A 24,661-nucleotide genomic window follows, 5' to 3' on the forward strand; every position below is an offset into this window, starting at 1 on the left:
CGGTACCCAGCTTGTGGGGCTGTGGCTCCACAGCTCAGGCTGCAATTGTGCACGCGTCCCAGCACGGCTGCCCACCTTCCCTGCGGAAACAGCATCCATGCCAGCAGTGCTCCTCCACCGGCACGTCCAGGCAGCCCATGTGGAGGAGCCCCCGTCTGTGGTTGCAGCCCCCCAGCAGGGTTATTGGGGTGTCCTCCCTGGGGCCAGGCAAAGACGGGCAGTAGGAGCTGTGTGATGAACCCTGCCTCTTCCCCTTGGTCTGTTTACCTGTCTAAATTTAACTCCCCAGCCGGCTGCATCCCTCCTAAGCCGACCTGTTCTCTTGTGGCTGAGCTGTGGGTCTGGCTCGTGCTGCAGCGTTTCCTGGCGGCCTCAGGCTGGCGGTTTGCTGCTCAGTCCCTCTCTCCAGCAGACGCTGGTTCTCTCGAGGTCCTGGGCAAGCCAGTCCTCCCCGCTCCTGGTTTTATTTTTAATTCTGGCTGTGCAGAAAGCACCTCAGAGCCCTCGGGGCTGGAGGGTCTCTTGCTCTGTCATATCTAGATGCTTTTTCCTGCTCTGTTGATGCTGCAGTGGGCTTTGGGAAATCTCCCCTTGTCCCATTGCTGCCCACAGCCATTTTCATTCTAGCTGTGGTTGTTCCCAAACAGAGACCCGGCATGCTGAAGGGCTCCGTGGCCATCTCTAGAGTGACAGTGCCTCTTTTGGCCCCCGTCGGGACCGAGACGGGTGGTCGGTCGGTCCTTCCTGGTGGATGCATCTCCCTTATTTTGCTTGGTACAGAACTGGGCTTCCCTGGGCTGGCGTTGGTCCCAGTTTGTTTGGGAACCTACTGATGTACACCTCTGCTTCAAAGGAGCTGGCGAGAGGGCAAAGCCGAGGAGAGGAAGCGTTCCTATTTCTGTCAGGCTGGGCAGAATTAACTTTCTGTAGAGTTTCAGAGCTTGGTACAGTAAATATGGCCTGACCTGGCAGCCTTATTCATCTAAATGAAAACGGCAGGATCAGACCATTAGTGTCCTGCATAACCCTGCAAGAGACCCCTAATTGATCTCTGCTTTTCCAGGCATGCCTGGTTGTCGTGCAGTTAATGCTGTGGTCTACCACATGAGAGAGATGGTTTGAATCCTGGCCTCCTCTGTCACTCTTTGAGCTAACCCGGTGGCCTTCTGTTTAATGCTCTTGTATTTAGAAGAAAGGTATTGAAGGCCAAGGTTTCCAGCAGTGACTAGTGATTTGGGGTATCCGACTTGAAATGCTGTCAAAGGTCCCGATTTTTTTTCCGAGGCTCAGCTGTTTCTGATGCTTGGGCATGCTTAAGGAGTCAGGGATTGATTGCTCAAAGTGGCGAGTCAGTTTTGCAAAGCTTTGTCTCAGGTTCTGGAGTGGCTTTAAGAAAAACAAAATTAGATAAGATAACTCTTTAGGTGACTAGCAGGGATACACAGGTGGGGTAAATCATCCCAGAGTGAGCAGCAGTTCATGGCCAGAGAGCTTGTGGCACAGTTGCATACAGAGACTTGAAAAAAGAGTTCTGGGTGTAATCTTTGGCTTTCAGTAGGTCATACGAAGGGTTTGATAGTTTTTCTCTGTGGGAAAGAAAAGGAGACAGCATTGTATCTTTGTGTGTGTGTATATATATATATGTATATTTATATATATATAATATTAAAATATATATACAGTTTAAGTTTTAATTTATTTGAAGGATTTGGGGAAAATATAATGTGCTTTCTCTAAATCTTCTCCCATCTCAATTGGATGTGGAGACTGTGGATGATCTCAATTGGATGTGGTTGGGTGGAGCATGTGTTTGGGGTTTATTTTAGTCATTAAGGGCAGAGGGTTAACAAAAGTCATACCAATACTGGTATTTCAGTGGTCTCCCTAAATTTATCTTCCAATTGTTCTCTGTTCAGTTTCTTGGCTGTTTCAGCATCATTGTTTCACTGAGTCCCAAAGCATTGTAGCACCTCTATTATGTGCGAGTCAGTTTGAAAGCAAATAAACTGAGAATATCCCTCGCTTAGCTGTTACAACCTCTCTGAGCTTTGGTACACATCAAAGAATGTCAAGAAAAACATGTGAGCCCAAATATGTCTTCATTAACAGAATGTTTTTCGGAAAACGTTGTTTTGTGGCTGTCAGGTTCACTAGTCTCTGAGGTGTTCCTAAGTACTCCAGAGTTGGCTGTAGTCAGAAAAAATTGATACTGTGCAAAAGAAAATGAAGGTGTTAAGGTGGTTTTGTTTTGTTTTGCTTTTTACAGATTGAGCAGTGTAGAAGTTTCCCGATTATATTCTGTGGTCCAGATTTGCTATAATTATTGTAAATATCAGAGCTGGCAGAATGCCAGGGTTTTGTTTAGTAAAGAAGTTGCCATTATCATTTCTGTGCCACAATTGGGAGGGTTTGAGTATCCTGTGACCGTCATCACCGTTGATTCTGCCCATCTCTGGATGCTAAAAAACTAGCTGGAATCCTACTGTCGTGCATCGAGGCGATATTCATGGGGTAGCCCCATCATCCTGCTTGCTGTAGTGGAGGCTTCAGGGTTTGAACCAGAGCGTTGCTTCTTGTTCAAGTGCAGGGTGTGTACAGACCAGGTTTCTCCCTGACATCTGCAGCCCTGTGTGTGACTGCAGCTGTTGTTCCACCTGCGGAGACTTCGCTGCCCGCCACGCAGGTAGCGCCGCGTTAGTGCTTGCGTGAATTATGACCAATTGCCTGTCATGACTTCTCCTCTGTTTTTCTAACTATTCCCCATTTCCACCCATTCTTAACAAGCTGTTTGGGAGTTTTGCCAAAGGACAAAATGAACTTCTAATAATTCTTTATTAATGGCAAGAAAGTTTTCAGCTGGGTGAGCTCGGTGAGTGCAGCGCTGTTTATGTGCAGTTTTTACTGGAGCTGCTCGGGCTCTTTCAGCATCTCTGGTGCTTTCCAAGGAGCCTGCGCAATCCTGAAAGACTCAAGAGCTGGCTGTCTTCTCCACAGCACGCTGAGATGATCTACGAGTCTGCATTTCTGCATAACTACAGTTGCACTCCAACATCATCGTAACCCGCTGCACATAATAGCCACTTTTTTTTTTTTTTTTTTTTTTTTTTACTACAAGACATGTAAAACTTCTGTATTTTCTAAGAAAATGGCACCATTTTAGGTCAGACCTGCCTAGATGGAACAATAGACTCCGATCAGCCTCTGTCTGAATTTGACTGCTTTTGTTAGGTCCCATCCACAGCAGAGCAGCACCAGAACTGGTGACATGGGAGAAACAACACCTCCTGCTGTGGCCTTGCTGGGATCTCTGTCAGAATAATGGTGTTAACTGGGGTGTACAGAGGCATGGGACTTTTTTTTCTTCTTCCTTCATGACCTAATGAAGTTTTATGGGGTAAACTTGATAGTCTGGACCAGGCCATAGTATAGATGCTAGGTGACGCTTCAAGTCGAGCATAAAATGCAGCTATGAGCAATAAGAAAGTGGTTATGTATGTTTAGACAAAGTTAGTTTGTTAGTTAAGCCTAACTTTGGCTTATGGACAAGGCCAAAGTAGGAAATGTATTTTAAATGTGTTAGAGATAAGGCTCTGTCAGTTCCTTGCCACTTTTGGTAAACCTTCTTGAGATCTGGGTTGGTGAACCTTGTGGTTCATGCAATCCTTCCTGAGATGGACAAATTGAAGGTGCCGCTCACCATCACAGGATGGAGGGATAAACAGTGTTGCCTGGCACCTGTACAAGCTCCTGCACCTCCATGATGTAACAGGGAAGATGATCCTCTTATTTCCCAGCTGGTCTAGTAACTCATTCTCCCACCTGGTAAAAGGTGGTGATCTTCAGTGGGCCCCAACCCCTGTTCGGGTTATCCATTGAACCTGTGTGCAAGAGGACATTTTTATGCCTGCCTTCGGGGCATGCTGGAGTTGGGCCAGGGATGGAGAAGTCCCAGGAGGAGGATATATTCCTGTGGGATTGCAAGAGCTCAGAACCAGTGACCGTTCCCAAGTCATGGATTGTCATCCAGAAGGTCCATCAACATAACAGATGCTGGTCTGATGTTGAAAGCCACAGAGTCACCTTCACATGTTTGGTCTCAGGCAGATGCTGCTGCTGTGCTGAGCACTGTCGACCTCCTGCTAACTGAGCCTTGCTTATCCTGTCAGCTCCTCTGCCCAAGTGGGCAGGAGCCTTTGGCTTTTACTGCCAACAGTGTTAAATTCATCACTTGATCCTCTCACTCTTTCCTTGGTAGTGCTTTCTCTCAATACACCTCTGCATCATTCTAGCTGCACTTCCAGACTGTCTTGATCCCATGTAATTTGAAATCCTGTGTCTGTGACTAGTTGCTGTGAATTGACTCTCTGTGTGGCTTTTACGCAGTACAGACTTGGTGTTCATGCCCATCATCCCATTTGTCAGAAGCAGCAGACGTTAGTGGTGTGGGTGCCTTTCTGGTCAAACTTCACAACCCCGTGTTGGTGATACACTGCTTTCTCTTATTGTCCCAATTTCCACAGAAAACAATGGTTGGTTATTTCTGCATGGGGCAGAAATCACTGTTGGTTGTATGTATGCTTAGAGATGTCTTCAGACAGAATGAACACATCAGAAATGTTCTGGATTTTTAGAGCTTTTCCTTGTTTTTCTATGCAAAGAATTAATATTAAATAAATAACAAATGATTAGAGGTAATTTCTGGAGTCCCATTTGCCTTTTCCTTTCCAAAGTTTCACAGTGCAGACCATTGGAAAGTGGTCTGTAATCCAGTATGCTGAATAAGAAGTGGAGCTCTGTAGGGCATCTAGGAGTATCCTCAGACCCTACCCATCATCTGTGTGTAGAAGTGGGTTTCTGTTTGTCCAGTGCCCGTCCAACACCATGGACCTTTTCCTTGAAATCAAAATCTGCAATTACTCTGTAATATTTTGGAGTATAATGTTCCTAAACAAGTCTGGATGAAGGTGTGCCATTTCCTGAGCTTCTGAGAGGTTCCTCTGGTTCCTGGTGTGTCCCCAGAGTGAATATGCCCACTGGGACCTCCATATGCATGGAGCAAATGCCCAGTCCCCAGGCAGCAACACAAACAAATACGGAGCAAGCAAAGTAAAGAAGCTTTCATTAGAAAACATGCTTTGGTATAAAATAAAATTTCCAGAAGAAAAACATGTTTTTCCATAGTGATGTTTCAAAATGTAATAATTTCTGTTTCCAATTGACATTCAGACTTAAAATGATATTTAAGTTGAAACCTGAAAAAAGAGTTTAAATTTCAGGTCAACACACTGAAATCTCTTGTTTTGGATCAACGTTTCATGTTGAATGTTTTGTTTCTATCAATAATGTGTTGTGTTTTTCCCCCGCATTTTCAATTCAAAAGCATTTGGAATTGTTCATGGCATGAAATATTATAATATTTTGACCTTTCATCTCTTTTTGGGATGAAGGCAAATGTTGAAATCCCAGGCCTTCTTGGGGAACAGAGATTCCATTCTCTGACCAGATCCACAAAAGTGTATTTCCACTGGTTTTGCTGGCTGGCTACTTCAATACTTTGTGTGTGATGACTTGTAATTCACTGCAGATTGAATCTGCAGTGCGTCCACATGGCTGGTCTGGAGAGGCTGAGGGCAGTTAATCTTCCTTGCTCTGTTTTGCGCTTTCAAATTAATATCCAGATTTCTTGCCCAAGATAAATTTTCCTTTCTAACCAGTGTTTGGTAGATCAGTGCAGTTTCCTGATACACAATCCATGCACAAAGTAGGACTCTGATGCTCTCTCAGTGCAGCTACGAGCTCTATGAAATCAGGATGTTTTAAAATTTGAGACAGCTTCTTGGTTGTCTATTGTTTGCAATCTTGCAAGCTGCCATATATCTTTCTGCTCAGAAGTTACTTTTTCCCCTTCCCACCACTGTGGGGAACGTTTCCCTGCCGGGCTCTTGCGCGCTGTGTCTCTGAAGCAGTTTTATGGTGTTCCTCAGAAGCATGCTTTTGTAAAGTTGCCTCAAAGCATAATCCAGAGAGAGCCTCTGAACCAAGAAATGTTTTTTTTTTTCTGTTTGGCTTTGAGGTGTTATCTCCACTCTTCCAAAATGCAATTGGCTCCATCTACATCCCTAAGCTGTTTTGTTTGGAGCAAAGAGAGCTCAGAAAATCAGGGGAGGCCACACACATAAACAACTGTGTGTGAAATCAATTAGTCTAAACGAGCAGGAGACGTATTCCTGAAGGAGAAAAGAGCGGTTCTCACAGCAGCTTCCCCTGTGTATTGCCTTGGCGGGCCTGCTACAAACATTACATCACTGGAACAATGATGAGCTAGGTGAACATTTTAAACTTTTCTTGTGATCTTGGCCAGTATTTACAGGGGTGTTTGATTGTGTTTGAAGACTCTTCCGTGCCCTTTGAGAATATTTTAACGGAGGAATTTAATAACGGAAATGCTCATAGATACCACGTTAACATGCTAAAGCAAACGTTACTGAAGGGACCTAACTTTTGATATCTTAACTTGAAATGTTTGCATCTGAAATTTGATTCTAGGAATGGCACTCATCCATTCTGGGATAGGAATCCATGTCTGTTTTTCTGGTGTATTCAGTTATCAGAAAGTTTCAGCAGTGTGCACACAAACAATCTATGGGAAAAAATTACTTGCAAGAGTTCTCATAAACAAGTGTTTATCTCAAATTAGAGAAAAAAACTTGTACTGCTTCTTAAAAATCTGGGAAGAAAAAGAAGTTTCCTCAAGTTGTGTGTTTCAAACTACTGTTCCTCTCTTCAGTTGCACGACTGTGAAACAGGACACCGATGTGGAAGGATTTCTAAACCTAGTTAACTCTTGGATCGTTGTCATGTATAGTGCAAGTGCCCAACTTTCCCTGCCAGAGGAGAGGTATTCATGTCTCAGCATATTGTGGTCCTTTGCTCTAGAATACCCAAGGGTCAGTGATTAAGATCACATCCCAGTTCCTCTCTGAACCTCTTTAAATAACAGTCTTCTTTCTTTGCAGGCTGGCCTGGGGCAGAGATAACATGTCCTAGGAGCAAAAAGCTATGTTCAGCCATTGTTGACTGAAGGAAGGCCATGGGAAGGAGCCCCCAACAGAGCACTGTTTAAGGGAAAGGAAAGAAAGACTGGGAAATCTAGGAGACAGCTACTCTACTCAACCTCTTAAGTTGTCACAGGAGAGGATGAAGCAGTTCAACTCTGAAAAATCTTTTTGTCTTTGTGGTGTCATTCAGACATTTAAGACTTTTCATGGCCATGAACGTTCCCTGGCCCTATCCACCTCCCATCTGGGGCTGAAGAAAATAAGATAAATGGCTTTGTGTTTTGCACTGAGGTCTCCCTAATGAATCACACTCTGCTTAGTCCAACCCTGAACTGAAAGTCCCTCTTTAAACAAAAAAAGGTTCTCAAAGGCTTACAGAAAAACCACCCATGTTAGGGAAAGCTGCAGGGTAAGGGTCTTGACTGGGTTCTCCTGTCTACACAAACTTGGGGTGAAGTTTTGGCCTAATTCCTTGTTTAATTTGTAATATGTAATAATAGATTATTGTCCTGATTTGAAAAGAAAGTCCTTTACAGCTAAGGTTTTGGTGTCTGATTTTGTCTGATTTGGTGTCAGATTAGTTTGAGGCCAAGAGATTTACCAGCGTAGAAGTCAAGAAGACACCATGGGCTACTGCACTGCAGCTGGGAGCCCTTCTTGAGAGGGCAAAGAGCTGTCCCTATAGCTCATAGGGCTGGAGGGGGTCACCATATATAACGTGTTGTTGCCAAATCCCAGTGGTTGGTGGATGCTTACGAGTAGCCACTGCCTTTTATCGCTCTGACCACCTTCACATGTTTTAGTGGCTACCTGATTTGCCCAAGGAGATCACCTCTTGGGGTCCTCAGGGCAAAAGTGGGCTTCCTAGAGCTAAGCTGTCTTTGTGGCCACAGAAGGAGAGACCACCACAGCCCTGTGGTCACCCCCAGAAGCATCTCTCCAGGGAGGTGTCTGCTGAAATGCAGAGTCACTTGCAAGTTAGCCAGCTATACACCGCTGAAATCCATCTTCCTCAGGCAGTTCTGTAGGTTCCAAAGCAACCAGCGTGCTTCTTCAGACACCTAAATATCGCTGTTACTGTGGTTTATTGTCCCTTGGTTTCACATCTATGAAAGGGGAGTCCCAGCATGCTGCTTCTGTGACGCCCATGTGGTCCTTACTCCCTTTTCTCCTGCAGCAAGCTTGAGAAGCAAGTGTAGATGGTGGTCTTGTCCCATGTTCTCTCTTCTTGTGGGAAACACAAAGAACGTTCAACCGCACAAATAAATTCAACTGCTAATTTCCAGGGCCTAATTACACTTCTTGGGTTTGCTGCCTGACCTGAAAATAAAACGCCTCTTCCAAAGTTGTTTTATTTTGTTTTAGCAAAGCAAATAAACAAAAGTCACGCTACTGAGTGCAGAGGATGGCTTGCGCGGTTCATTTGCCTTTCTTCCTGCCTGGGTTCTGCTCGGCCAGTTGTGCCCCAAGCTGCGCTTTGGGAGGGGCATCCCACGCTAAATATATCCGCGCTGCCTGTGAAATGCAGTATGGGGCATTGCGTCATTTGGTGGAGTTTACTTGGAAACTAAGGTGGGAAGCCAGCTTTTATTTTCAGCCTTGGGTCAGATGCATTGGTCAGTTGTCTCACCCAGAATTTTAGTCTCGATCAGGAGCTTGTCCTTGAAAAAGAGACACAGAACCAGCTCTCTAAATAAAAAAACGAGCTAATTGCAGCAACAAAATAACATTGGAGCAACCATATTTTTCTTGTTCAGCAACCAGATTTAAGATCCAAGAGCTTCTTTGGATAGGTCACATTAAAACAAACAAAAAAATCATAGCTCAAATATCATAGTTTATTGAGTAGAGGAGTTGGTGTAATGCTGAACCCTCTAAATATATCAGGAAGGACTCCAGCTCTGGCAGCACACCGACAAGTGAAGTCTTGAGCTTTTGATGATGTTGGGTCAGAAATACATACCTACAAGAAAATACATGATGAACAGATGCAACTTGGCATCTAAAGAAGGTTCAGATTTGCAATTTCTAGTTCTGACTTTTGGCTTGTCTTTCTTCCATGCTTCCAGAGTGTGGAAGCACCAAGGTGCAGGTCCAGCACCTGAACTAGCTTTGGTGCATTTGCCCTCAGCAAGGCAAACGTAGCACTGGTGACACAAATCTGCTGGGGACTCTTGGGGACTTGCCCAGGCAAATAGGAAGGTGGAAACCCTCACTGTCTGTCCAGAGCTAGCCAGGAGCTCCTGCCTGTATGTGTAACACATGGCAATCAATCTCTGGCTGACGTATATATTTTTCTCTCTCTTGCCTATGCTGTTATAAATGAGAGGAAAGTCAGTGTCTGTATACGGCTGTCTTACTAAAATAGGAGATAAGTAGACTGTTCAGTATAAGGTTTTATATTTATCCAGCAGGATAATGATGAAGTAACTCTTGTCTTGTGCTTTATAGCGCCTGGCACACTGGGGCCTCTGGACATTCCTACAGTGTGAGCTGTGCTTTGAAGCCCAAGGCCATTCAGCTCTACCTATGTAGGGCACCGAGCATGCTGGGGTCCTGACCTGCAGCGAGGGATACCCCATCTCCCTGATGTGCATTTCATGCTAATGACAATAAAATCTTCCTGATTTCTCTGGGAGGATTCAGTTGTGAGGATGAGGGCTAGGATTTCTGGGGTATGTCCCTGGCTCTGTGACTTCTGCTAAGATGGAGTGCCTCTTTTCCTTCATGGGCTTCATCTGGCACTAATGGCTGTGAGCAGCAGGGAGGGCAGAGGATTACCACTACCACCCGAGCCTGCCCAGGTGTAGTTTATCCTCTCTGTAACAGAGGAGTGCTGGGAGAACAGTTGAGAAATATTTCTCTTCAGGTTTTGTTGTGGGTTCTGCATCTGTCCTGCTTTTTTGGCTGCCCAATGCTCCCTAGGAAGGAGGTAGGTAAATGAACAGTCCTAGCAGATATTATGGTAGATATCTGACAGCTTTATGTCTCTTCAGATCTCTTGCGCTTTGTTCAAATCTGCATGGCTTCTGAGGCCTTACTGTATCGGGGAATGGCAGGCCTGGGGGAAGAGGGTTTCCTGGTGGTGGTGGGGGGAAATCACAAGCAGCTGTCCTGTGGCCGTGTGCTCCACCTGCTGCACCACGGGCTGTGGTGTGGGCTGAATACTCATGGTTTTTGTTCAATGGTTATGTGGAAAGTAAGCCTGTCTGCGCAGTGTGTCAGAGAGGTACGTTTATTTGGTGAGGAGGTACCGGTTGGATGGTGTCTGCGTCTCTCTAGTCCACCTCAGGTTATTAACTAAGCCATAATAACGTGTAATTAACCCTTCAGAAATAAGCACTGCTCCTGTATGAAGCTTGCCCCCTTCCCTCTTTCCCCCTTAAGCCCTTCTCCCTACCCTTGTAACCCTTCAGGACAACAACTGGCTGTGTGCACCCGCTATCTAGTAGCGGTGGGCAGGCTGAGGCCTTGGTGTCTGGTTTGTGAAGAGGCAGCCGTGGCTTTGCCCTGAATCCTGCCTGTGGACAGCAGCATCGGCTGAATCCGCTGGCATGCCTGTGTGGAGGGCAGGGTGTGTGAGCACACAGAGAGATAACGCTGTGCTCCGAGGGCAGGGTGTTGTGTCCTGACAGAAAATCTGCTGATGCTCCAGCAGGAGAGACTGAGGGTGGCTCTTGGAGCACTGAAGGGTTTTGGTTGGTGCTTTGGTATATCAGTGCTGCCACAGGGGCAAGAAACATCCTGCGAAGGGCAGCCAGTCTGGAGATTTTGAGTTCCCAAACGGCAGGGTCCCAGTGTGCCAAAGGATGTGGTGGGCAGGAGAAACTCACATCTGCTCCTATCCGCCAGTTCCACTGCCCATTGTGAGTGTGAATGTAAAACAGCGGGGTAGATGCTGGCAGCCCGGCTCTCCCTTTGCCTTCTGCATGGCTCTCGTGTTTCCGTGCCTTTGAAAGAACATCTGACAAGTCGGGGTTGCAGTTTTTGGGAGCGGTCTGGCTTTAAAGCAGCAATTCATTCGGCTGTGCCAGTGGGAGTAAGCATGAGCTTCTCCTCAGTTTGCAGACATTTAGTGCCAGGGGATGAGGAGGGGGGTGAAGGAAGGAAAAGCAGTCTTGGGCTGGAAAGAGCAGGGACAGAGGAGGAAAAGAACAGGGAGAGGGGAGGTGGTAACCCACCTGGGATGTGGCACATGGGAAGGGTGCAGGTTTGGTCATCCATCTCCACGTACCTACACCACACTGGCAGGCTGTGGTGGTGACCCCAGTGTGAAGTCCCACGTAACCAACAGGCAGTGCTTGTGTGGGGAAGGAGGGAATGAGATAAGACAGATGGTTAACCCCACTGCTATGAGCTCTTCTCAGTTGTCACCTACCTCCTGTTCTGTATTTTCTCACCCATACTTACCTGAGGGCTGTCATCTCTTTAATTAAAACAGGGCTTTGCTCATATTCTGTTTACTAAAGCTGCAAAGAAACCCTATAGCTGCAGAAGGCAGAGCAGGAGATATTTTATATTTCCCTCATCAGTACTGAACCGGTGTTCCAGGAAAATGGAAAAAAAAAAATGGGTGTTGTGTCATGGGAGAAAGTCTTATTTAGGGGATATAAAACTTTGTGTGTGACCAATGAAGGTCTCCTGGCACTCCTGCTAATCCTGCCCAGGTCTTGCTGTGGTGCACGTAATGCAAAACATATAATAATTCCTTCTGTAGCTTCAGTCAATTTTTTTTTGTTTGTTTCCTGAACTGGTGTGCTGTGTTCGTGTGTCCTGCTCCAGCAGTCCTACCTTAACGGCTTGACTGGTTTGCTGGGTGGTTTGGAGCCTTTTGATGGAAGGCGCTATTTAATTATCAGCGGTGTTATGTTCCCAGAGTTCACTACATGAAAGGAAAATACCGGCAGTCTGTAATTAATCTAAGCTAATGTGCCACTGTTTACACTCCATCTCCCAAACCAGACAGATGTAAGAAGACACCCAGCCTTCATCTGGGATCCTCCCAGGTTATTTCTGAGCTATCTTTGGAGAACCACCGTGAACATATCTGCCCACCCCACAAGTCCCTCAGAAATGAGTACCTTTAAATTTTTTGAAGGAATGAGTGGGAGACTTTGTTCTCTAGTGGGGAACAGGGTTTAATGCCTTTTCGTTTGCATTACCACAGCTGACATTGGCTGCCATGGTGCTGGAGTACAGAACCTCTCCAGCAGTCGTGAATTTTGCAGCGTGAAAGGGTCTGATGTAATAGGCGTTGCTTCCTCCATCGCTCCCCTGGCTCTAGGCGACTAGAAGGCTGCTGAGCATGGGGATGTGCTGGCTCTCTGTGGGTGCAAGACGTGTGATTCTCTGCTGGCCTGGCCTTTGGTTTTAAAATAAAATATCATATGTTCGTTTCCGGTCACTCTGCTACAAATATTTAGCAGAAAAAGGTGATGAAAATGCTTAGAGCTGTGGAGAGACTGAAAAGATTATGCATCTGTAGTTAGAGTGAAGGGTAATAAAAAGCAACGTGACAGAGGTATATAAACTTAAAAGTACAGAGAAGTAAACCAGGCATTCCTGTGTGTACTTTTACGTAGTACAAGGTTTTCAATTGAAACAAAACATCTGACATAGGTGAAACTTACTTTTTTCTTGCAGCACATAAATAATTGAGAGCAAGAATTTAGTAGAATTCGGAAAGGATTAGACATTTATATGGATAAGACTCTTACAGTTTATGAATTTTACTCTAGCTGTTTCAGAAGGTATCATGCTTCCTGTTCCTGGACAGTCTTCCAGCTGTAGTTGGTTTAACTGGCTCCATCGTGTGTTGTACCTTCCTTTGTCTGACAGTGGACGCTAGTTCAGAGCCTTGCATTCCCGAGCATCTCTGCATCAAACGGTCACTATAAATGTGGCTGGAATCAGAGGTGACCACAAGTTTCTAATCACCTGAAGGCTGATATGCAGCACATGAGGATGTTGTTTTTCCCAGACCATAGATTTGAGATGATAATTATCCACCATGTCAAACCACCAACTCACTTGGCTCCGCTACCTCTTTGCCTGTCATCCATCCCAGTGCTGCAGGGGATAGGTGACCTCTGCAGGTCTGAGGCGCAGTGGAAAACTTGATGACAGCAGAACCTATGCGTTCCCCTCCTCTTGGGGGATGATGCATTTCAGGTGTTCCATCAGCACCTTTTGTCAGCAAGCTGTTTCATTCAGACTGAAACGAGCTGTAAGCAACTTAATCAGGTAGCGAAGGCTCTCCCCGGGTTTACCTTTTTGTTGTTATGTCTTTGGGCTCTGTGTCTGATGCACAGTGACTTATACTGCTGCAGATATACCGGTGCAGAGTAGTCCCCGCAGTGCTGCTGCACGGGGCGCTGTGTACAGGGGGACACTCGGGGTAGGCTCCTGCTTCCACGCCCCGACCTTTTGCTGGTTTAGCCCAAGTAGCCTGCTGGCATGGCTGGCCTGGAGGGAAGAAAGCTTTGTAACATCCAGCAGAGGGTGCTGATAAACAGCCTGAGCAATCGGGTACCTCTGCACACTGGTTCTCCTGCATCTGAGCCCCAGTTTTGGGTGGGTGCATCCAGGCTACCAGGTGGAGTGGGCCAGTGGGAGCAGGGCTGCAGAGTGAAATGGTTGGTGCCAAAGACCTGGCAACTGCACAGCAGCACAGTGAAGTGAGGGGCTCCTGTTTTGGTCTGGCTCTGTTCTGGTCCCATGGGTATGGAGGAGGTGTGTGAGGTGTCCTCCTTGAGCATGTTTGCCAGTTCAGTTTGATCTGAAGGGAATCCAGTTTGCCAGCTCGAAGGCTGCTCCAAGTTGCAGATCAACACATGGGTAGTGGGAATGATGGAGGACTTAATTAGGAAGTGAATCCTGGTTTGAACTAGGCTACTGGCATGCTCGCGGCTGTCTCACTGTTGGTAGAGGTCAGGTCTGCTATGGAGTCCCTACCTCCAGCGTCAGGCTGACCCTTTTTGAAATGCAGGTGACTGCAGATACTCCATCTGATCTCCATTCAGTGCAGTCTGCGGCCCCTGAGTTTTTGAACCAAGTTTATGCCTGCACTGAACTCAAACTCTCCAAGTGCATCTCAGTCAAAGCTTCCAAGTTTGATCAGATCTTGCTGTTCAAGCCACAAGGTATTATGCAAAACTGTAACTTGGTCCCAGCTGTGCTCAGAAGGGTCACAAACCTTTCAGTGAACCTGGGCTGAGTTTGTGCCAAATCCCCAAACCAGGTGTATTTTTCATGTGCTTTTAGGACTGTGTGTTGTAAATGTCACGTGGCTCTGAAATTTAGTCCACAGAGCAAACGTAGTATGTGATCGGGGCACTGGGATTAGGGAAGAAGAGGAAGAATTTTTCTTCAGGTAATTATAGGCAGCTGAGTTGCCTGTGGACAAAAATGCTGCTAATGCTCAGCACCTTTAGAGTACTTACTTGCCTTGTAGTGCAGGCATCCCTGAAGTCCTGTACATCAAAGGGTGTAATACCAGTCTGGTCTGTAATCCAGCACACTCTTGCATTATACAAAGATCATAGGTCACAATTATATCAAATGCAGAAAACTTCATTACTGTCTTTAGAAATCTCTTATTTTCCCTAACGCCTTTTCTACTGGAAAAAATCCCAGAATATTTAATCAACGTACCTAATTAACAGTACCATCTCACATAACTCATCCTTAATCTCTCTTACATGGAGTTTTCCATCAGTATCTCTCAAAACACTTAACAGAAGAGATTCTTCTCACGATGCCTGTTTTATAAGTGGGGAAACCCAGGTAGAAGGGCAAGGTAGAAGGGATGTGTTCAAGGTTATGTGGCCAACCAAAGGTGGGGTCTGCAATAAAATTTCAGGTTCTTAGTTCTGTGCTCTGTTGGAACTGCTTCTCCAACCGCTGAAGTGCCTTTGGGTCTGGGTGAAACACAGCAGCCATTGAAACAATTTGGGACAGAAAGTGGAGGGAGGCAGAAATGCAATTATGCACATAGGAGCGGTCACGTAGCCAAATGCCAATGTTTGTGTAAAGCGACATGTTGTCTTTAATAACCGCAAGTGTGGTCAGGCACCCATTTATTTCCTCTGAAAGACAACACGCCGAGCAGGTCAGCGCCCTCTGGCATTATGCTGAAACACTGGGGCAGTGTTGACTCAGAGGAAAGAGTTACACTGACTAAGTCACCAGCATTGCTTCCTGAGGGACCCTGGGTTTTCCTGGGAGTATCGGCGAGACCCAGCACTGCTGTCCTGGTGAGATCAGATGAGCTCGTGACCTGAAGTGGTCTGGCTGCAGTTAAACGGAAAGAGATGCTGAAAAAAAGCACAGCTCATTTTAAGGGCTAGAAGGCTGTTGGTGTCATCCCCCTTCCCCTTTTTTTTGGTAAGATCTGTAATTCAAGATGAAATCATTTAAAACAAAACAAAAAAAAGCCTTCTCTAACTAACTTGGTAATAATAGTATGGTTTTAAAAGTACTTGTTTAGCCAATGCTGACTATATGCTTACACAGCTACCTCTGGCCTGGGAAAGATGAAAACCACAATGGCTAAGTATAGAGGCCTCTAAAATATCTTCATGTATACAGTGCCTGAATACACAAACAGCACTATTCTCTTCTGTCTACAGGAGCAATATTTTCCATAGGGTCTGTATTGACAGAGGTTTCCCCCAGAATTATGCTTATTTATTAAAACAAAATCCTGTAGAACTACATCCATGTGCTGAACCCCATTTCACAACCACCTTCAATCTGATACAAGAAATGTAATCTCTTCCTGAAGAAAAGTAAGCACTTTTTTTTTTTTTCATTCTGTGGTGGAAGCAGGCTCCTGAGTAGGAATTGGGTTTTGTTTTTTCTTGTTTTGTTTTTAACAAGAGTGGGGAACTATTGCCTGGATTTCAGCCTTGGCTCCTGAGAACAGCTGGTGTGTGGTGGAGAGAAATTCTCCCATCCTTGAAGCATGGTGGGATCCACAGGGCTGCAGTGAATGCTGGATGCATGGAGATGATGCATTTGCCTTTGCAAAGAAAGCATGTCTGTACGCAGTGTGAAGCTTGCTGCTGGGATAAATTCCTGCTTGCATTTAGTATTTTGCAGCCTGTTTTCTGGAGTACAAATCTGTGTCTCTTGTGGAGGCTGATCCCTCGCAGCTGCGTGCCTTCCTTTAGGTCTTTGACTTAAACTGCCACGGTTGCTTTTGGGCAGTTGTGGGCAACGCAGCTTTCTGTTCCTCCTCTGTGAGTGTTATACCTCAAATATGTTCCTGCTGATTCCCAGCTGTGGGCTAGTTTTATACTGACACAACATATTCTTGTGTAAATGACAGATTTCTCTGAGCTGGGGTTAGCACCCCTCGGTTTGCACGTAGCTGTAGGCAGTGCGTGACATTGTTCTGGTGGGAGCGACATCCTGTCTGAGGCAGGAGGTGGTAGGAGTGGCACACTGAATGCATGCCCAAATTATGTGCTCCAGGGAGCAACACCTGGTTTGTGAGACATGTGCAGATGTTGCGTAGGTGGTCCTCAGATGCCTGGAGATTTTCCTATCATTTCTACCGTGATTATCTATTCTGGCTCCAGATCACTTGCTGGCATACTAGCAACACTGGAAGCCCCCCAGTTTTCATAATAGTAAGAACTTGTCCTTCCTTTTCGGGTAAAGCAGATTCTTCAAATGTTTGTAACAATACGCAGCTGAATATATAGACGGTTCTTTCAACACAGAAGCCCCGTCTGACACAATTTGTCTGCAGTTACAGCACTCAAGCTGTGTTTTGAAATACTTATTTCTACAAGGACCATTCTTCAGGGAAATGGTGTGGAAGGGGAACAGAAATGAACATGCCCCAGGACCTCCTCCAGAGTTGTTGGGAGGTTCTGACAGCTTTCTGAAGTTGTGTCCTGGGCACGGGGATATCGGTGATTATATTTGAGTTGTCTCTGATGGCTTCCTTGCAGAGATCTGAAGTAATTTTTTTTCTTTTTTTGAACTTCCATAGATTAACTTTACAGTTCTCATAGATACATGGTGGTACTCTCAATCTATGCACGAAGCAGCTGAGGTGCAGCCAGGTGGCAACACTTCCCTGCAGTCAGGCAGTGAGCTTGGAGCAGAATCTACAGTCTTATTTTTCCTCAGAGGTGCAAGTCACCAGACGCTCCTGTGGCACTCTAGCATCTCTGAACACTTAGACTTTGAAAAATTCAAGCCATAAGCCCCTTCACTTACCTCACTCCACTGCTGCTGATGCCTAGTGCATTCCATAGCTACATGAGAGGGCAATACACAGTTCAAGACGTGCAGTTGTAAGTTCCTGGGTAAGCAACAACACTTCTGTATGGTATGTACTGTACTGTATGGTAGCCCAGTACCTCTGTTCTGCTGCACTAGCGATGAGACTGGAGATGCAATTGTGTCTTGAAAATAGTGGTGATAGCACAAGCAGCAAACAGGTACCAGTCTGTGTGCTGTACCTCCTTAGAGCATGGTGACAGTCAGCACATCCTCGCTGCTGAGAGCTGGAAAGGAATTTTTTTCTCCCTTCTTTAGGACTGCAGGACATCCTATAATGGTAAGAGAAATGGCAAGAGCCTGTAAAGCTCAAAGTCTGTAATGCTCGTGGTAAGACAGTTTTGGTGCTGTGTACAACTCCAGTGGTTTTAGTCATCATGGCCCATCAGTCTTCTCTATTCATTTACGTTATAGAGCTACCCTAGGAAAAGAAGTTCCTTCAACTTTAAACAGCTGTATGTGACATGCTGGTTATCTTCAGTTTTTACTGAACTGAGCACATCATCTCGTAACCACTAGCAGCCCCTGGGCAGGGGACAGAAATACTGTCTCTGGTGATTCCTGTGGAGACTGCCGCAGTTAGATTAGTGGGGAGCGGTATGAGAGATCACCGAAAAGAAAGATAAAGGAGCAAGGCTTGCAGGAATCTGTAAGAGAAGGTAGTAGGAATGCTGGGATGGAGGGGGAATACTGAGTTACCAACATGTAGTAGGAATCTTTAACAATTTGTAATGGCAAAATGTGTCTTTATAACATCTTTATATAATAATATAGTAATATATGAAAACTTTGCAACATCCCTGTGAGGAAGTCGCTTTACATTGTTGGGATTCTGGATTCAAGTCTTGCATGCCACAAAGATTTGGGAAGACTGTAATAGTTTCCAGACATGTTTATCATATATCTAAAGATCTACCTGTGTAACGTAACACAATAATTAGGCTCTTTGCAAGGCAGACCCAGCACAGAGGTGAAGCATGTTGCATTTGAAGTGCATCAGCAGACAGCTGAGAAGGGAAGGGAGTAGTGTGCAAGACCATAAGAGGCTTCCCTAAACAGAAGAAGAGTGGTAAAGTCTTTTCTGTTGTCAATTGTGGAAAGCATTTAAAAATAAATAAATAGAGCTTAATCTGCAGGAAGAATGAAAGACTTAAGGTGGGCTTGGAGAAGAATTATTAGAAGGAAACTGGAAGTGGTTAGGTAGAGGGCTGCAGGCTGTGCCTCGACAGCAGAGTTTTAGGAACAGGTGAGATAAACTTTCTTAGGAATGATCCAAGTATACTTGATCCTGCCTCCGCGCAGGATGTTGGACAGTGATCTCTGGAAGTCCCCTGTGTGTCAGTGACACTGTAAGGAGGGCTTTTCAAGGTTATCCGTGGACAACGGGCTGTGTATAAATAGACTGGGAACTCCAGGAGGAAGGCTTGCCTGTGGTGCTTAGAGCAGCAGGCTGGGTGAAAGATTCGCGTTTTAGGGAGTAGTAGAAGATAGCTGTCTTGTGGCGTTATGCCTGGCGTTCAATTCATTGGGGTAAGAAGATGCAACCAGAGCTGATTCCTTACCTGACCTTACTTTTCTAGTAACCCTAGTGAATCATACAGGTCACATACTATACTAGTAGCTACTGGTGATTCTGGATTCCTTATCTTTGGATGTTGAAGCTGTCAAGCTGTCTTGAAGAGTGGATTCATCTGTCTTCTGAAAGTTAGACGCATACGGACTATCTTGAAGCACATCAGCCTTAATGAGCAATTTTGAAAATGCTAGGCCATTAGCCTTTTTCTTTATCTTACCATCTTGAAACTCTTCACAAAAACAGTATCTGTGTGGATAGAGAGAACAAGAGGGAGGTGAGAGACCTCATCCAAGAAAAAAAAATAGAAAGGCAAAACAAATGACATTTAGGCAGTATTCAAAATTGCAAAATCAAAATCCCCAGCTTAGGCACCACCTAGCTCCTGGGGGCATCTAAATTCCACAAATGCCTCATTTGCCTTTTCCTCTGTGTTTGTTTGTCTGTCTGTTTTTTATTTTAACGCCCCTCGGGTGCTGAGAGTGTTGTACTTACGTGCCTGCCCAAAACTGCTTGGGTCTGATCATGATCCAGGAGGAGAACACCCTGGCCCCTCAGCCTCCCCAGGCATTTTCAGAGCACACCTAGCACACATGGATGTGATAAGATCTGAGACAGTGGCGGCTGCAGCTTTGTACTGAAACATCTTATGTACCAACCAAATGGTTGGAAGGCTCAGGGATCAGAACCTGCTTCTGTTTCACTCAACAGCTGCCTTACACAACACCCAGAAAGGTTTCCACAAGGACAGACTGAGAGTAAATGTTCATGGTCTGCAGCCATTCCTTTCCTTGTGTACTCTTCTTGCCACGAATCCCAAATGACCATCTGTACCACAACGTGGCTTAGAGGGGAAAGATAAAGAGTGGCCCTTTCTCCTGGCCCTTGCCTGAGGGCCAGTGCTTAGTACCTTCTCTGGGAGGTGTAGGTTTGGAGTGCCACAGACAGAGGAAGGGATTAAAGCAGGTCTCCTGCTTCCTTAGGCTATTGTTTAAAAGCAGGGCGCACCGTTCCTCTGGGTTTGTTTTGTTTGTTTGTACACAGGTGTGAGCGCAGCAATTTGACAGTAGAGGAGAAGCACCTAATTGCATTGGTTTGGATCGCGTGTGAGCGAAGGCACTTGCTCAGAGCTACCGGGAAGGTACATTGCTCCTCAGGCAGGAGAGCCGGCAGTGCTTCTCCTCTGGCTGCCCCACGCTGAGTGTGCTGACAAGTGGCTCAGTGCCCAGCAAGAAGTTGTTTTGGAGCCTCTGAAGTGTCTGACTTGTGTGTCAGCTGTGAAAGCACCAAAGACCCTAAACCCTGGGTCCCACCCTTGGAACAAGGCTCTGGAAGGCTGGGTGTTGCAGTGCATGCATCTTCAGTGCCAAGTCTTTTTTGGAACTTGTCTTAAGTAACTTGTGCAAGACCTCCTGTATAATGGGTTTGCAGAGCCAACGCCTAGCCTTTACAGCCTGTCCGGAGGACCATATCACTGCCTGCTCTTTGTTGTTTTTTTCTTTTTGTTTGTTTTTTTCAGTTCAGCGAGGCTCGCAGAACTGAAATCGGTTGCTTTTCCTTGAGCTGTTAAAAAAAAAAAACAAAACTTTTTGTGTGCAGTGTTGCTTCTGTGAAAAAGAATTTCTGTTAGGTGCACAGTGCAGGAGCAGGACTCTGAGCCTGGGGTCTGGCTGTAGGACTGGGAGGAGGCTTGCTGCTGATATGAGCGGTGGTGGTTTCTCTGTATCCAGCTGCAGTGGTTTGGTTTCTGGCTGAGTCTGTCTGAAAGCGGCACAGACCAAAACACAAAGAGAGGGAGGGTCGTAAGTCCCCCCATTCTCTCCTGATAATCCCTTAAAAAATAATTGCAGGCCTAAACCTCTGGCCTCCAGCAAATTTTCCACTCGATTAGAGGCTTTTGTGAAGCCGGGGAAAGGGACACGCAGACTTGCACATTGTGCCGCTGCCCGAAACTTCCAGCTGGGATTTTTTCCATCAAAAGGGGATTTTAGTAAAACCATTATAAGGGGCTTAGTCACAGAAAGGCAGTTGAGCTGAGACAGGGGTAGATTAGCTTTAACATGCTTGTTTTTGGCACTAGGGACAGGGTGGAAGTTACACCCAGCCGCTCACATGCAGCCTCCCCCTGCCTGTCTGAGCTCCTGGCAGGTGTGTGAGGGAGATGTCATCCCGGCACGCCGCATCCAAATGGACGGAGACAAGGGGAAGGGAGCCAACAGCCCAAACGCAAGTTCTCGCGCAGTGTGGTCTAGGTCTCTAAACCAAAAGCTGCTGCCATTTGATCGGTCTTTGGTGTGGTCTGTTCAAGTGTGCTAATGGACAGGTGCCCCTAGGGATGGAAAATCGTGATGGGCAATACCATTTGCAGCCTTAAGGACCATGTCCTGCCTGTGCCTTTGATCCGCATGGGTGGTCCCTCTGAGTCACTGCAGAGACAGTTGTGGTGAAGATGTAGATAGAGCAGCTGGTACCGCTGCAATCCGAGCTGTACCTGTTGTTGTGACTAGACATCTGCCTTCAGGACTGTCAAGGCACCGCTTCTTGTCAGCTCTGTCTTTGTTTTGTGAGCTGAGCCGTTGCCTGAAATAAAAGCTGCAATGGCTGAAGAATCTGAAGAGAGGGATATTTTGCAGGAGTAGTTCCTGTTGCTGGGAGCTCTTCTACAACCTACGTTCATACATCGGCACTTCTGGGACTCTGGGTGGCAGACCCTGTTATGAGAACATTAGAAAGATGCCATGTGCACATAGTGTTTTTCTGTCCTCATTCTCCCTCTCCAGGGCTACATTAGGCTGGAAAGCTCATTTCAGGCTTTGCTTCTCCAAATGCCAGGAGCGAGCAGAACTGGAGGCAGAGAGTGGACACCAGACGTTGTTTGGCCACTCGCTGATTTGGGACATTACCTTAGTCAAGTTGCTTCCACCCCTCCTTCCCCATTAGTGACTATACTTCCTTTTCTGATGTCTGTGCATGGCGTGAGCCATGCAGAAGCTAATTACTAATTCTAGTAAATTATTGGCTACAGCTGTTTCTGAAAAGGACACCATAACTCTACCTGTAGCAGCAGTGTTAGAAGTGGGAGGGTGAAAAAAAAAAAGCAGTTTAGGTCCTAAAAAGGTCATGTGCATACAGCCCCTTGATACTTTAATCACTAAGGAGGTAAGCCACTGAGCAACTGCCAACAACATAACCAAGCCCTGCACTGAACTAAAATAATCCCACCATTATTTTGATCCTAATCTGTTCGTATTCCCATACTTGCACACTTTATAAAAATAATCATAATTTTCTTAGTGTGAAGCTATAGAGGTCAAGAGATGCAGACTGTCCTGGATGGTGCTTTAGACAGTGCTACACTAGACCTGGAGCCAGTGAGGAGGCTCGCTGGTGGCTTGTGCTGTGGCAGAGCCTCCAGCCTGGCTGGGATGGAGCGAGGTGGTGCTGGTTCTGAACCAGGTGGGGCTTTTGCTGTGGAAATTAGTTTTTTTTTCCAGCAGCAGCCAACCCGGGCCCGGACACACAGGACTCACACAGGGGCAAGGTGTGCTGGTGGTTGACCTGGCGGCTGTCTCTACAGGAGCTGCGGCTTCCCATTTGGTTTAAGGTGTAAACCCACAGCAGCCTCATCTGCGGGAGGCGCACGCCGCAGCTCTCGCTGGAATGAACCCCAGGGAAATCAAGGGTTGGTGACAACGATGACAAACTCCGTTTCGTGGCAGAATGGCGCCCTGATGGCGGCCGTCTCACCCACAGCACCGGTCATGCCCACAGGGCTACCGGGCTGTCCAGCGGGCACCCTCAGCCCGTTGGGAGCCGCAGGTGGCTCCCAGGTGGCAGGCGTCCCCTCAGAGGGGACGACGCGTCCCTGACACCTTCAGCCTGCCGCGGTCACGCGCGGGCTTTGTCCGCGCTTGGCACCTCACCCGCGCTGGGGAGCGGCTTCGCCAGCGTGTGCTAGTTAATTAATTAATTAATTAAGCTGCGAGGCGCGGGGAGCCGCGGGGACCCGCCTGCGCGGCCACGAGCCGAGGGGCGGCCGGGCGGGCCGAGGAGGGCGGCACTCGGCGGGCAATGCTGCCGCCTGGCGGGGCGGCGCCGCGCCTGCAGCCGGTGGCGGCCGGGGGTGGCCGTGAGGCGGCGGCGTGTTTGAGCCCCGAGCTGGGGCCCTGCCCTGCTGCCTGAGCCGGCCGAGAGCTGCCTCGGTGGGGGCAGCCCCCCAGGGCCGCCTGGCTGCCCCAGGTGACCGAGGCACGGGTGTCCGCGGCGTGTCCCCGCGCTGAGGGGCTCGCTGCGCAGGGAGGGTTGTGCTGAGGTGGGGACAGCGCATGGCCACCTGGCAGGGCATCTGAGAAGAGGCTAGGGCCTGGAGGGGCTTGTCCCAAAGCTCTGGAGAAAAGCATGTCTGTAGCATGGGCTGCCTTTAGTTTTCTGGATTATCGTTTCATCCCATCTGCTTTACTGGGTGTTTGCCAGGGGAGCGGCGCCATCGCTGCCACCGCGCCTAGGGATCGGTGGCACGTAGGGCGCTGTGGGCAAATTGCCGAAGGTTTGCCGGAGCGGGCTTTCCTGAGCAGCAGGCGTCACGTCTCGGACGCCGTCACAAGCCCGGAGGAGAGGAGGAAGCCAGCTCCCCGGTGGCACGAGCAGCCTTACGGGACTTCCCTTTGACATGTGGCAGGGGGAATTTATAGCGCTGAAGGATGCGTGTGCTTTACTCTGAAGCTGGGGCGCCGGGAGTGCAACTGTAGCTGTCATGAAAGGAGATAATGGCAGGTTTTTATTGCTGCTGAGTGCTTGGCGTTTTAGTTCACTGAACAAGAAGAGAGGCCGCTGGCTACATAGCTGTGATCGGTGTGGCCTCGTAGTGCTGTCTGTATTCCTTTGGTGCCAACCTGCCAGACCGCCTAAGTTACCTGGGGGTTGTAAAGTTTGGGCGCTTGGGGAAAAGGGGAGGAAGAGGGTGAACCTCGGATAGAAAGATTTTATTTATAGGGTTTTGTTGTTGTTTGTTTATTTATTTTTTAAGCTTGGAGGGGGCAGGGGGAATCGTTTCATCTTCAAATCCTGGAGACACAAGAATCAAGGGGAGGAAAATGACAAGGAATTGCCATTTCTAGATCTGACCGCCTTCATTTCTATAGCAGAACAGGAGCTTGGTTTATGTCTCAGAAACCCTCGTATGGAAATACGTGCTTGGAGCACATGTCCCTGATATTAAACTTCTGACACCCCTTCCAAAACACACCCAAGATTTGAGGAAGTCTTTTAGGAAAATCCCATTTCCGTTCATCGTTCTGTCACAAGGACAGATCGGACTCAGATCTTCTGAAATCTTTGCAGTGCTGTTTCAGGTTGGACTGGCATTTAGCTAATGAATTTGGTAGATTTAATTAAAGAGGGGGAGAAGCACTTGTGTCACTGCCAAACATGGCTGGAATCTAAGTTCTGGCATAGGAGCCCGACAAACCCTCTCCAGCTCTTTATTTCGTGCAGCTTAGGGCTGGGGAATTCAGTGGGACGGCCTTTCTGGCTGGCCGCAGCAGGGAGCATTATGCAACCCGACCAGCAGCTCTGGCATGGTGCCTCGCTGATGTCCTTAGGGGTCCTCGAACACAGCCAGAGCCACCCAGTTGGGTTTATTGATTATCTGTTCTCCACAGAAGGCGCTGTTAAATTGCTGCTGGCTGAAATACTGGAATTTAAGGTAGAGGATCGAGAGAGAGAAGACAAAGAG

The 24,661-nt window shown here is 47.1% G+C and overlaps 1 protein-coding gene across 1 annotated transcript in view; it reads left to right on the top strand.

The window, feature by feature from the left end:
* Positions 1-24,661, top strand: part of WNT5B (Wnt family member 5B) — a 70,623-nt gene that overhangs the window by 3,998 nt on the left and 41,964 nt on the right. The gene's annotated exons all lie outside the window — the stretch shown is intronic.

Source organism: Cygnus atratus, chromosome 1 (genome assembly GCF_013377495.2).
Source record: "Cygnus atratus isolate AKBS03 ecotype Queensland, Australia chromosome 1, CAtr_DNAZoo_HiC_assembly, whole genome shotgun sequence".
Taxonomy (NCBI): Eukaryota; Metazoa; Chordata; class Aves; order Anseriformes; family Anatidae; genus Cygnus; species Cygnus atratus.